The following is a 14852-nucleotide window of genomic DNA, read 5'->3' as shown; positions in this document are numbered from 1 at the left end:
GATATTATGGATTTTCCTTCCATGGAGGTGTAGGGCCATAAGAAACCCCCCTCAAAGACCTTTCTGAGAAAGGAGAGGTCCGTCAGGAGAACAAGGCTGGCATTGATGGAACAGGCTCAGATGTTTATTATTCAAGGTTGTAAAGAGATAAGCCAACTCAGGAATGCACATGGCAGGGAGGAGGGAGATTGCAGGAAGGGGGGAGGCCAAGACCTTACATGGTAATAGGAACTTACTATAACTTTCGATTTCCCAGAAATCAGGTGGTTTACAAGAAATCAGGTGGTATTGTATTCTGCAAATGTATAAAAAAGCTGGCTCGCTCAGAATTTGGGGGGCAGACATCAGGTAAGAAGAAGAAGAAGAAGAAGAAGAAGAAGAAGAAGAAGAAGAGGAGTTTGGATTTGATATCCCGCCTTTCACTCCCCTTCAGGAGTCTCAAAGCGGCTAACATTCTCCTTTCCCTTCCTCCCCCACAACAAACACTCTGTGAGGTGAGTGGGGCTGAGAGACTTCAGAGAAGTGTGACTGGCCCAAGGTCACCCAGCAGCTGCAGGTGGAGGAGCGGGGAAGCGAACCCGGTTCACCAGATTGCAAGACTACCGCTCTTAACCACTACACCACACTGGCTCTCTCAAACGCTTGTCTGTACCATTTTCGTCATGACAAAATAAACGATTCTGCTGCTGCTGTCATTTTGACTCTTTGAAGCAACTCCCTGATTGCTCTGAGGATCCCAGGAAAAACAAAACAAAACAAAACAAAGGAAGGGTCCTTCAGAGGTATGTATGTACAGTGGTACCTCGGGTTACAAACGCTTCAGGTTACATACACTTCAGGTTACACACTCCGCTAACCCAGAAATAGTGCTTCAAGTTAAGAACTTTGCTTCAGGATAAGAACAAAAATCGTGCTCCGGTGGCACAGCGGCAGCAGCAGGAGGCCCCATTAGCTAAAGTGGTGCTTCAGGTTAAGCACAGTTTCAGGTTAAGAATGGACCTCCGGAACGAATTAAGTACTTCACCTGAGGTACCACTGTATGTATAATATATATTTTATTAAATTTTCCATTTTACAATTCCAGATAAACCTTTTACATACTTAAAATATCAGCAACTTCCCTTCTTCTCTGTCCATGGTTCGTTTTGCATATCTTATATCTCTGCATATTTTACTCCCAAAAAACTATACCAATCAGTTTTCCGTTATTACATCAATCAAAGGTTATTTACCCTGTTGGATTTATCTTAATGCTGCCAGCATTTTTGGCTGTACACAGTTATTTCCCTAGACTCAATAAACGTTTTCCAATCTTCTTTAACCCCATGTTCTTCTTGTCCTCTTATTCTATATGTTAAGTCTGCAAGCTGTGCATATTCTGTCAACTTAAGTTGCCATTCTTCTTTAGTTGGGACTTCGCTCATTTTCCATTTTGGGGCAAACACAACACAGGCTGCAGTTGTTGCATACAAAAATAACTTTTTTTGACACCTGGGAATTTCAGTCTGAATTATCCCCAACAATAATTCAACCTGATCCTTGTCATGGACTCACTGGAAGCTGCTTTCCCAAAGCGGCTTGCCTGCCAGGCCCCTAGCAATACCAATACTGGGAAGGTCCAACTCTGGCAGAGGCAGAAGTTGTGGGTCGCCAGGCAGAGGCAGGCCAGGATAAAGGCTGTAATCAAGGAAGGAAGCCAGAAACGGGCCTGTTTTTGAGATATTATCCATTGCTCTGCCAGCAGACACATGTTCCATTTAAGAAGAGCAGAGATCACAAAACGGTAACCAGAATTCTGGTTCAGTGCTAGAAGCTAAAATCAGATGGTCCAATTGGTGTGCCATGCTAAGATGAGCAGATGCTTCCTTCTGCCAGTAAGGATGTTTTGCCCTAATCTCAAGTAATTATCTAAACTATCTATCTTGCCGACAAAGGTCCGTATAGTTAAAGCTATGGTTTTCCCAGTAGTGATGTATGGAAGTGAGAGCTGGACCATCAAGAAGGCTGATCACCGAAGAATTGATGCTTTCGAATTATGGTGCTGGGGGGGACTCTTAAGAGTCCCATGGACTGCAAGAAGATCAAACCTGTCCATTCTGAAGGAAATCAGACCTGAGTGCTCACTGGAAGGACAGATCCTGAAGCTGAGGCTCCAATACTTTGGCCACCTCATGAGAAGAGAAGACTCCCTGGAAAAGACCCTGATGTTGGGAAAGATGGAGGGCACAAGGAGAAGGGGACGACAGAGGACGAGATGGTGGGACAGTGTTCTCGAAGTTACCAACATGAGTTTGGCCAAACTGCAGGAGGCAGTGGAAGACAGGAGTGCCTGGCGTGCTCTGGTCCATGGGGTCACAAAGAGTCGGACACGACTAAACGACTAAACAACAGCAACAAATCTTCCTGGGACTTGGAAGGCACTTGGGTCTTCCTGCATTATTGCAATGTGGCCAAAGTCATATTGGCGGCTCTGTGCTGGCTATTCTGAACAACTGTAGAAAAATAAACCCTACAAGTGATTGGCAATGGAATTAATCGGACATGAGCATAATGTGCCTAAACGATGATCGCGGGCAAGTGAAATACAGTGGTACCTTGGATTAAGAATTTAATTCGTTCTGGAGGTCCATTCTTAGCCTGAAACTCCGCTTACCCAGAAATAGTACCTCGGGTTAAGAACTTTGCTTCAGGATGAGAACAGAAATTGCACAGAACAGTTTCAGGTTAAGAACGGACCTTCGGAACGAAATAAGTTCTTAACCTGAGGTACCACTGTATTGTTCCTCTCCTGTCGCACGGCCACACTTTCCAATGTTTCTGTAAAGGCGTTTCCTTCAATGATTTAAAAAAAAATAATTCTTCCAGCAGTACCTTAGAGGCCAATTCAGTTGATCTCTAAGGTGCTACTGGAAGAAGAAGAAAATTATTTTGTTTCAACCACAGCAGACCAACACGGCTACCTACCCATTCCTTCAATGATGAGCAGCATGATTAGTGATAGCATCATGTGTTATGCTCCGTACTTGGTGAGGTTGAGCATATGGTGGTTAATTAGAGCCTCTTTAAAATGATTAATTAACAGGGGAGCTTCTCGTTTTTCCACAGGAGAACCTTAAGGATGGGCAAAATTCTCACATTTGTGCTCTCTCTCAGGAGCTCTCTCCTAGGGGACAGTCACTAGGTGACCTGCTTATTTTCCCCTCCGTTCCAGTGCTGCTGCCACTGTCAAGATGCTTCCATCTCTCATGATCTCCACTGATTTTATTTTTATTTTTTTATGCCCCGCCACATAGTCTCTGCAGAAATACTTCACCTTTCCTCTCCATGCTTGACAAGCAGTGCAGAACAGAGAGCTTGCCGTTCGGTTTATCAGAAGCAGAGGATTACACAATCCAAACCTAGGTCTGTTTGTTCTGAAATAAGCCTCACCAAATTTAGAGTGTCAGGCAGGATGAAAAAGCAAGCAGAGTTTTGACCGGGAAAGGTCTGTTTGGGTGGGGTGGGGGTGGGGTTAGGAAGGAAAATGAATTGTTATTGATCTATATAAATTAGTAACTTTGTATTAAAGTAACATTTTTATACGTAACTGTGTGGAAATGGGTTTTTGTTACTGCATTTGAAACTGGGATGCTGCGCCATTATTTTTGGCCTTTGCATCTGATTTGGCTTAGTCAGGGGGTGCATGTCTTCTTTTGCGGGGGGAGAGAGGCTTAATCCTGCCAGCAAACCAGTCTTGCTAGCCATTAGGTAAAGGTAAGGGTAAATGGACCCCTGACCCTTAGGTCCAGTCGTGACCGACTCTGGGGTTGCGGCGCTCATCTCGCTTTATTGGCCGAGGGAGGCGGCGTACAGCTTCCGGGTCATGTGGCCAGCATGACTAAGCCGCTTCTGGCGAACCAGAGCAGCACACGAAAACGTCATTTACCTTCCCGCTGGGGCAGTACCTATTTATCTATTTGCACTTTGATGTGCTTTCAAACTGCTAGGTTGGCAGGAGCAGGGACCGAGCAACGGGAGCTCACCCCGTCGCGGGGATTCGAACCGCCAACCTTCTGATCGGCAAGTCCTAGGCTCTGTGGTTTAACCCACAGCGCCACCTGTGTCCCTAGCCATTAGGACTCAACCTTAAATGAGTCCCTTTTGTTTACTCATGAGGAGTGTGTGTTGCTGGGAAGCTTCATTCCACTGACTGCGGCCACAGGGAACTCAGAAGGCAATTCTGTCCCTGAAGGATCGCTGGCGAAAAGAAATCCTTTGGGACGCCTGAGCCCATGCATAAGACCCAGGACAGGTGTTCCGGCGAATTATGTATTCCATACAGCTGAAAACGCTGGCTGCATTAAGATAAATTCAACAGTGTAAATAAATTATGATGGATATAATAATGGAATAGTGAATGGTTTAGTTCAGCAGCGTAGCGTGAGTTCTCAGCACCCGGGGCAACGCAAGTAATTTGCGCCCCCTAACCCGGGGCAAGGCAAGTAATTTGCGCCCCCCCTAACCCGCGAGTTGCCGCTGGCACTGCTGCCCAAACGACGCCACTTGCCCGGAGGAGGAGGGGGCAGAGAGGCGAGGAAAATGCAACTGCCCAGCAGCTGCAGCAGCACCGGCGGAGGCGGGGCTGTGAGGAGGGGCTGCCTGGCGCGTCCTCCGCGGCGAGCGCTGAGAGCCGCTGCCTGCCGGGCGCCGCGAGACATGCGGCTCTGCTACAGCCTGCGCCCGAGGCTCTTCGGCGACTCCGGAGGCAGCGAGCGCGCCCCCCCCCCAGATGTTGCGCCCGGTGCGGCCGGCACCCCTGGCACCCCCCACGCTACGCCACTGGTTTAGTTTCTGCAAAATATGCAGGGATTTATGATATGTAAAATGAACCATGGAAAGAGAAGAAGGGAAGTTGTTGATATTTTAAGGATGTAAAAATGAGTACTTTAAATTGTAAAATAGAAAAATTAATAAAAATTATACAGTCATACCTCGGGTTACAGATGCTTCAGGTTGCGATTTTTCAGGTTACGGACCGCTGAAACCCGGAAGTACCGGAATGGTTTACTTCCGGGTTTCGGTGGTTGCGCATGCGCAGAAGCACTGAATCGCAACCCACGCGTGCACAGACACGCCGCTGTGGGTTGCGGACGCTGCAGGCTGCAAATGTGCATCCCGCATGGATTATGTTCGTAACCCGAGCGTCCACTGTACAGTGGTACAGTGGTACCTCGGGTTAAGTACTTACCGTATTTTTTGCACCATAACACTCACTTTTTTCCTCCTATAAAGTAAGGGGAAATGTCTGTGCGTGTTATGGAGCGAATGCCTGCGGGTGGCGGGGGGGATCTGCTGCAGTCGTGAGCAGAGGATCCATGGTTCCCCTTCCTTCCCTCCTCCGTGGTTACAAAGCATGGATCCACATGGATCCTGAGGATTTTTGCATTGGGCTACTCCAAACTCACTGTCAGATCACATGTCTGTGGCCACAGCATGAACCACAAAAATCATATATCCACTATTTCGTTTAGAATATTTTTTTTCTTGTTTTTCTCCTCTAAAAACTACGTGCGTGTTATGGTCTGGTGCGTGTTATAGAGCGAAAAATACGGTAATTCGTTCCGGAGGTCCATTCTTAACCTGAAACTGTTCTTAATCTGAAGCACCACTTTAGCTAATGGGGCCTCCTGCTGCCGCTGCGCCACCGGAGCACAATTTCTGTTCTCATCCTGAAGCAAAGTTCTTAACCCGAGGTACTATTTCTGGGTTAGCGGAGTCTGTAACCTGAAGCGTATGTAACCTGAAGCGTATGTAACCCGAGGTACCACTGTATTTAAAAAAGAGAATTATGTATTCCAGGCTCCCTGCTGTATTCAAAGATATACGCCCCCCCCCCCCAGTACAAAGGCTCCACATAGTGACTGTGGGGATAGGGTGGGCTTTCGTGGGGAGAGCTGGATGGGACTGTCCTGGGTGATCTTAGAAAACAGAAAGGCCATATGCAAATTAAAAGTGAAATAAATTAGTCAGTGGGAGGAGCTCTGAGTTAGGGACATTGTTTCAGGAATCTAAGATCTTTTGAACCAGGGCTTGAATCCACACACACACACACACACACACACACACACACACACACCTTTGCTGAAGGAGCTGTAGGCCACATTGCAAAGCATGGGAAGACATCAGACAGCCACCATCTCCATTTGCACAGCTGTCCCAATGCACACGGGCCTGTTTGTGTGGTGCGCCCGGTTCCTCCCAAGCCCTGAAGGTAAGTGAGGCGGGGGCGGCACGTTGGGAAAGCAACCTGCCAGCATTCATTTGTGGATAACAGAAACACCAAGCTTACTGGGAGATGATATATAATGAATCGAAAAGGATGTGTAAAATAATGTTTGTTAAAAAACAACAACAACCAAACCCAGAAGCTTTTCTTTTGGGAATTATAGGTACAGAACTACCTAAATTGTATAGAAACTTATTCATGTCTGCAGCTACAGCGGCAAGGATGTTCCTTGCCCCAAAATGGAAAGAAGAAGTCCCAGCAAATGAAGAATGGATACAAAAACTTACGGAATATGAAGAAATGGCAAAACTTACCAGAAGAATAGGAAATAAAGATAACAAACAGTTTATAAAAGAATGGAAATGGTTCCTTGAATATTTACAAATAAACTGTAAGCTGATAAGAACATGGGCATGAATTATTGTAATAACCTGCCGTTTTACAAGAGTATATATTCAAAGTAGATGAATAAATGAGCAAATTAAGTTAATTTGGATACGCAGAAGATATTAAAAATAAATTTACGGAACCGCAGAAAGAGGGGGAAGTCAAGTTCTGAAATGTTGAAATGATTGTAAAATTAGTGAAATGTATCAACCTGAAAAGCATAAATATTTTTTTCTTTAAAAGGGAAACACCAAGGGGGGGGGACGCAAGTGGCTCCTCCACCTGGGGCATCCTATGGCGCGTCCATCCCCGGGGAAATGAGGGCATTGTGCAGCGGCAGGCAGGCGCTCAGTGTCCTTTGGGTACCCCATATCTGCGTCCAATTGTCCTGCTTCCTCCTGCCAGATGGGCACCTGCGCCTGGCTCCGCCACCCCGGGCATCCTATGGCGCGTCCATCCCCGGAGAAAGGAGGGCGTCCCCATATCTGCATCCTCCTGCCAGATGGGCGCCTGGCGCAGAGGCGGCGAGGCGCCCCTCGGGCAGTGGCGTAGCGTGGGGGTGCAGGGGGGGGGCCGGCCGCACCGGGCGCAACATCTGGGGGTTAGGGTTAGGGGGCGCAAATTACTTGCCTTGCCCCGGGTGCTGACAACCCACGCTACGCCACTGCCTCGGGGGATTCCGGAGAGGCTCCTCTGGGGCGCCGTGGCCGGGCATCCCCGCGCGCGCCCCATCGGAGGCAGCTGGCTGGCTGGCGGCGGGGACGGGGGTCCTCCTGCGACGGGGGGGGGGGCGGGCAGGCCGATCCGCGGAGCCGCGCCCCCGGCCGCGTCATCGAAAGCGGCGCGCCCGCGCGCGCTCCCGCCGCCGCCGCTCCGCTCGCCCCGTCGCGCAGCAGCCCCGCCGGCCAAGCTCGCTTCGGCCAGCCCGGCGCCCGCGCCGAGAGGCGGGTCGGCGGCCGGGGACGCGCCCGGCTACGACGGGGGCTGGAAGCGGCCGTCGGAGCCCGCTCGGCCGATGCCAGGTAAGGAGAGCGCAGAGCCGGCCGGGCGCCCCCCATCCCGGAGCCAAGGGGGCTCCAGCCACAGGCCCTTCGTGGATCGTGGCCATGTGCCTCGGGGGAGGAGGGCATCTCGGTGTCCCCCGCCCCGCCCAGGAAGTCGAGGATGCCCGGGCGCGTGCACGCCAGGGGGGTATTGGTGGCGGGTAAGGGTCGCCCCTCGCCCTCCCCCTCGGCGATGCCCTCTTCCTCCGGGCATCCCCGGGCCTGCCGGGCCCCATCCGCAGTCCCGCAGCCCGTCGGGGAGTGCGCAAGGTGGGCCAGGCGGCCGCAGCTGGATGCTCTTCCGACCGAGCGTCCCGGATTCGTCCCTCTCCCCTCCTCAGGGCCCTACGGGTGGGGCTTTGGGGTGTGGGCCCTCTCTGCTGGGCCGCCCCCGATGAGAGGGAAGGGGAGCAGCCGGCCCTGGAGGGGAGGGCTTGAGCACACACGCCAGGCCCTCCGCCAGCCCCACGGCTCGGAGGGCAAGCGCAGGTGAGCCATTGGTGTGGGGGGCTAGGGGACCGGGGCTTGCAAAGCTGCTCCAGGCGACTCTTGGCTCTCAGCTGCTGAGGTGGAGACGGAGAGGAACAGCGTGCATGCAAAGGGAGCGGATTTCCCCCTGCTGCTACTCCCAGATGCAGAGACAAGGCTCGCATCCTCGCGAATTTTGCATCTTCCCAACTCTTGGACAAAGTCCCACTTCATCTTGACAAAGTAGGGCTCGCCAGGCTGGTGTTGCTGGGCGGATGTGGATTTGGGGCAGCGGTGGGGAGGGATTATGGCTATCCTAAGAATCGGGAGCTGTTCTCCAAATGCTCCGCTACTTGTAGCATGCAAGAGAGAATCCCAGCCCCAGCAGCCAAAGGCAGTACAAATGCTCTCCAGTCGCTCTCCATGGTGCCTGGGTCAGGGAGTCCCTGGAACAGAAGAACCCTCTGGTTCCCAGGGCCAGCCTGCTCCCAAGATCCCTTGGCTAAGATGGCTGAGACTCGGCCGGTCATGAGAGGAAGCGGAGCTTCCTTTCCACACATTGCATCCTCGCCGTTGTGCATGCAGACGGTGTCGGCAGGATATTTTGCTGCTGCCGTTCCGAGTGTGGAGAACGTTGCTTTTCTGAATGCTACTAGATTGAGACGTGGTAGGGTCTTGTTAGCCGCAAATGGATTTTCATTCTCCTTTGAAAAGGCTGGGGCTTTCCTGGTAAGCTGTTCGATATGCTCACTGAATTGAATAACCAGTTTACACCCACCCAAAAAAAAAAGAACCTGTGAATGAGAGGGTTGGGGGTGAGCCTTTAGGGAAAGGACTGGCCTCCAGGCAGGCTGTAGCAGTACTCATTTGAGAAATGTACTGGGTGGGGTGTGGAGGTTTGTCCGTGTAAACCAGCCCTAGAAACTCCTATCTATCTATCTATCTATCTATCTATCTATCCATCCAGTGGCGTAGCGTGGGTTGTCAGCACCCGGGGCAAGGCAAGTAATTTGCGCCCCCTAACCCGTGGATTTGCGCCCGCTAACCCTAACTCCCAGATGTTGCGCCCGGTGTGGCCGGCCCCCCCGGCACCCCCCATGCTACGCCACTGTATCTATCATCTATCTATCTATCTATCTATCATCTATCTATCATCTATGCATCCATCCATCCATCCATCCATCTGTGACTCTCTCTGTGTGTGTTTCTGCTGGAGCTTTTTCTATGTGCCTATGAGCACTCTGTGCATTGCCTCTCTTTGGATCAAACATTGCTAGGGCATTGACTGACTTGGAGGTTTCTAATGCCGCTAATCTGAAACAGATGTGCTATAGAAGCACAGAACTGGAAGGGATCCAAAGGTCATCCTGTCCAACTCATGGCCAATGCAGGAAATCCGTCACGACAGCATCCCTGATAGTTGGCCACCCGGCCTCAGGTTAGAAGGAGAGTCCCCGGTCTGTTTTGCTGTCAAACAGCTCATGCAGTCAACAAGTTTTCTGTCATATTAGTTCTACATGCTTTTTCTTGCAATTTGAACCCATGGCTACAGGTCCTTCCCTCTGAAATAGCAAGATGAATCTGTTCCACCATCTCTATGATAGCCCTTCAGATATCTGAAGATGGCTCCCATCTTGCCTCTAGGCTATGCTTCTCCTTCAACCTTTCCTCCCAGGACTTGGTCAATGGCACTCAGTGCTTTTGTCAACCTTCTGTGGGCATTTTCTAGTTCGGCAGTTTCCTTCTTAAACTGCAGTGCTCAGAACTAAACATCAGAACTGAGCTGACAAGGTAGAGTAGAGCAGCACCGTTACACCTTACTAAAATGTCAATTTCCTTTTCATACTATAGCATTGAGATAGCCTGTGGAAACATTAAGCTTGTTTGCTTATCCAGTATTTAAGTGCTGGCATCTGTGAGTGCATTAAATGAGGCAGTGGTGAAATGAATATTACATTCATCTGCCAAGCGAGGTATCCTAAGTGGCCTGTACATTTTTAGAGACTGTAGGGCTGCTCTGGCGGACTCCAGGTGAACATAGCAAGCTGCCTCAAACCAAGGGGAGTCCCTCTAGCCCGGTATTGTCCAGGTGGCACCTCTTTGGGCATTCAGGCAGAGGTCTTTCCCAGTCATGCCAGAGACTGAAACTGGGAGCTTTTGCATGCAAAACAGGCGATCTGCCATGGAGCTATAGGCTGCTGCTTAATCCACAATTCAAGCTGATTCTTGCCTGTGCTACAGCATGCTTGTTAACACATTTCTAGGAGAAGATGCTTGATTACTACAAATTAGTGCTGATATGAAATTTGTGTATCTTTAGCTTGCTTATTTTCCTTTCCACTCTTGCAACATAGAAAGAAGCAGCTGTGTAGTTTCATTGGTTCATAGGGCTACCCAGTTGTTGGCCAATGGTCAGGGGCAGAGGCATTGCGTCCTTTGCTGGTGCCCGGGGCGTGCACACCAAGCAGGACCAAGGGCTGGGTGTGGAGGGTAAACAAAACTCACACCAGCCCAACCCTCACTACCACCACCAGGCGGGCATGGGGCACAGAGGCTGGCTGACGAGGCCATTGGCAGGTGCATCCACACCAATGCTGGCCAGGCGGACATTCAGCAAGGACCGGAGGCAAGGCCAGACCAGGCTCCGGGGCCCAGAGAACCCCGGCGGCAGGCAGGGCAGGAAACCCTGTATGGGGCCGCCTGGCTTGCACCCCCTCAGAATTATGTGCCCAGGGCTACAGCCCTCCTGGCCCTCACCATGCTACAACCCAGTTCAGGGGTGAGGGAAGTTGGGCCGCCACAGGTTCCCCACCTTTAGGTTTGGGTAGGAACAGCACAAGATGCATATTTTATTTACTCAGAAGTAAGTGCCACTCAGGGACGCAGGTGGCGCTGTGGTCTAAACCACAGAGCCTAGGACTTGCTGATCAGAAGGTTGTGGTTCGAATCCCCGTGTCGGGGTGAGCTCCCGTTGCTCGGTCCCTGCTCCTGCCAACCTAGCAGTTCGAAAGCACGTCACAGTGCAAGTAGATAAATAGGTACCCCTCTGGCGGGAAGGTAAACGGCGTTTCCATGCATTGCTCTGGTTTGCCAGAAGCAGCTTAGTCATGCTGGCCACATGACCCGGGAGCTGTCTGCGGACAAACATAGGCTCCCTCGGCCTATAGAGCGAGATGAGCGCTGCAACCCCAGAGTCATCCATGACTGGACCTAATGGTCAGGGGTCCCTTTACCTTTATAAGTGCCACTCAAGGTGGTTGGGGGCCCTGTTGCAGTCCCCAAATAGGGGGTGATTCCCACTCTGCAAAAGGAACACATGGGACAGTTATTGCGCTAAGTAAAGCCTTGTGGTGGTATCTTAAAGACTTAAGAAATTTAGCATGGCACAAGTCCTTGGGAACTGCAAAAAATTCACTGAACGTGTGGTGTTTCACAACATCAAAAACATTTTGGGAACCTTGATAATCGTAAAGAAAATACTCTTTTAAGTTCAGTTAACTCGTCCTTGCCTTTGCTGACTTCCTGTCTTGGGCCCGTCACCTATTCTCAACCTAAGCTACCTCACACAAATCTAATGAATATAGACAATGGCTGCGAAAGGGGGATGAGTGCTTTTTTCAGAGATATCAAGTTTGGATTGCTTTATAACCAGGTGATGTGTTTTTGTATGTAAAGGTTCCTATTTCTCTGGGTATGTCACCCCTGCAAATTAGAACAGCTCCAAGGCTGCAAACCAATCTTAACCTGGCCTGATTATTACATGTTTTAGATGGAGAGTCCACTACTCTCAGGTTTGGGTGCTGATGTAAAAAAATGGGGTTTGGCTTTTGCTGCCCAGTTCCACATGGGACACTGAGCCCCCAAAGTCTATGATGGGCCAGAGAAGAATGGATGGAGCAGGATCCAGTGGAAAGCAAGGCAGATATTTATTTGTTCTGTTGCAACAGAGTTCTCTTCCCTCCTTGCAAGGAGGGAGAGACCCCAAACAAAAGTGTGCAGGAACCTTTAAAGACTTTGGACATTGCCCAACCCCCTTAGCCAAAGACCACCCCAAAATCATCATACATACAGCATAGGAGGCAGGTCTACAGCAGAAACCCTGTCTGCCAGGATACCTGATAATGGCTACTGATTGCATTACCTGGGCAGCCTTGCCATTCTTTGGTGATGGTTAATACTTTAGTTCCTGAAACCAGGTCACAGGCTCACCCTATTCCTACACAAATTGGGCACCAGCTTGGCTACAAGGGTTTCCAGAAGGTGGTGTGCAAAGTGCCCTCTAACCACCTTAGGAGCTCCACTCTCAATTTGTGTAGGGTTGATTCCTGTGTAGGCTTGATTCCTTGTGTAGGGTTGATTCTCCCGAAGATGTCCCGCAAGACAGGGGATTCGCCTGCAAATCATTTGGTAAGAACACTGAGAAGTACGTGCAGCTCATCTCATAAAAATCATTTAGAAAGTTGCCTTCATGTTTTGGTCTAGAACTTTGCTTCCAGGAGGGATAAAAACTTTGGGACAGATTCAGTCCTCACCCCCCTCTTCTGCTATCAGAAGCCAGCACAAGGATAGCTGCTAGTGTAACACAGCTTTCTTTCTTCTCCTCCCCACTAAATCTTCCCCAGATCTGCTCTGGAGAAGTGGGAGAAGGAGAGAGGACAGTCTGTGCAACACTGAATTCTGCCGTTTTAAAAAATGAAAGCTCAGAACCTGAGGGCCTTGCATGCATGGATCCTGGTGCAATTGCTCCAATTGCACCATTATAATGTGGCCCTGGTCCCACTGCATTCACTCGGCTCACTTCCAGATAAGTGTGCACAGGATTGCAGCCCAAAGCAACGCACACAATGATTCTCAACAAACAAAATCGATACTGTAAAATAATACCAAAAAATAAGACAGTGAAGCTGGCAATATTTCACAATAAAGCATCGTTAACATTAACATATCTAAAAAGTGCTAGGCTGATAAAATGGATTTGACTTGACCCTGAAAGGAAATGTGTTAGGAATTGTTCTTCTTTATTCCCAGTACTTTTCGATGCATTTTTCAAGGAAAAGGAATCAGTAAATTCAAGTCAAAATACAACTGGAACAATTTGTTCAGTATGATATTCTGACATCAAGGGACGCGGGTGGCGCTGTGGGTTAAACCACAGAGCCTAGGACTTGCCGATCAGAAGGTCGATGGTTCGAATCCCCGCGACGGGGTGAGCTCCCGTTGCTTGGTCCCTGCTCCTGCCAACCTAGCAGTTCAAAAGCACGTCAAAGTGCAAGTAGATAAATAGGTACCACTCCAGCAGGAAGGTAAACGGCATTTCCGTGTGCTGCTCTGGTTTGCCAGAAGCAGCTTAGTCATGCTGGCCACATGACCCGGAAGCTGTACGCCGACTCCATCGGACAATAAAGCGAGATGAGCGCCGCAACCCCAGAGTCGGTCACAACTGGACCTAATGGTCAGGGGTCCCTTTATCTTTACCTTATTCTGACATCATACCGGACTGGTGCCCTCTTTAGGCATTCAGCTTGAGTGTGCAAAGAGGCAAGCAGCCACCCAGGGGTGGGCCTCACCCTCTCAAAAGCTCAGCATCCTCCAGGCACCCCCCCCCCAATGCATGCCAGCTGCGCATGAGTCTTAAGAAGGCTTAAGGGAAGCAGGGTTTCTAACATGGGGGCAGTGGTGGAGGGGATGTGCACCTGGGGGCAGGGTGATCTGCCCATGGGGGTTCATCGCTCCTCCTGGGGGTGCCAGCGCCACCCGCCGATTACGCAAATACGCCCAGCTTGTGGCGCTGCCCGCCGGGAGGATGCGAATGTCGCCCGTGCAGGGGTGCATCCCTGGCAGCCAGCACCACACACCGATCGTATTTGCACAATCAGTGGGCGGATTTTCGCGGTGGAGATTGCGCCAGTCACAAAAATCTGCTCTCTGAGGGTGTGAGCGCTGCCACACTGATCTGCCCGGGGGGGGGTTGTCACCCCCCCAGGCATGACACTCGGTAGGGGCAGCATCCCCCCACACCAGTGGCGTAGCGTGGGTTGTCAGCACCCGGGGCAAGGCAAGTAATTTGCGCCCCCTAACCCGTGGATTTGCGCCCCCTAACCCTAACCCCCAGATGTTGCGTCCGGTGCGGCCGGCCCCCCTGCACCCCCCACGCTACGCCACTGCCCCCCCACACCCCTTGCGACGCCCCTGCATGGGGGCAGCAGCGCAGGTCGATCATGGTGGCCATCTCTGTCTGGCAAGCTCCCTTCACAAGTCAGGCTGTCCCCTTCAGACTGGCACTGATCCTGTATTGGCTGGGAAGTTGTTGTTGGCACCCGTCCATCCCAGGAGGCAACAGAGGAATGTGCCTTTGCGGGTGAGGTCGACCTGTTGGAAGGTTACGGTGTCTGCTGTAGCTGCAGACACTGGTGTGGGAGAGACATGTTTTGTTGCAGCCGGGGCAGATGAAGGCATCCAGTTGTGCTGCTGCAGATGCACCACTGCATTTCTTCTCCTTGAGCTCCTCCTTGCAGTCATTCCTCTTCTGGTTGCTGCTAGGGATACATGACTTGACTGTCTCCTGGCACTGCCACCATTTGCAAGGGATTCCCGCACCGCAGGGCTGATGTTGCCAGCCTTCATGACTCGTTTGCAGACATCTTCGTAACGCAGAGTGGACCTGCCAACAGGCCTGGTACCAGAAGCCA

General features: G+C 50.8%; 1 protein-coding gene across 2 annotated transcripts in view; it reads left to right on the top strand.

The window, feature by feature from the left end:
* Window positions 1-7574: 7574 nt before the first annotated feature.
* TMEM121 (transmembrane protein 121) overlaps window positions 7575-14852 on the top strand; it is a 29527-nt gene continuing 22249 nt past the window's right edge. For both annotated transcript variants that reach the window (XM_082225563.1, XM_082225562.1), the window contains exon 1: window positions 7575-7674. The gene's annotated coding sequence lies outside the window, so the exon portion shown is untranslated. The remainder of the gene's footprint in view (window positions 7675-14852) is intronic.

This window comes from Podarcis vaucheri (assembly GCF_965113315.1).
Source record: "Podarcis vaucheri genome assembly, chromosome: 6".
Taxonomy (NCBI): domain Eukaryota; kingdom Metazoa; phylum Chordata; class Lepidosauria; order Squamata; family Lacertidae; genus Podarcis; species Podarcis vaucheri.
The sequence above is the reverse complement of the archived record's forward strand: the minus strand, read 5'-3'. Positions and strand labels throughout refer to the sequence as shown.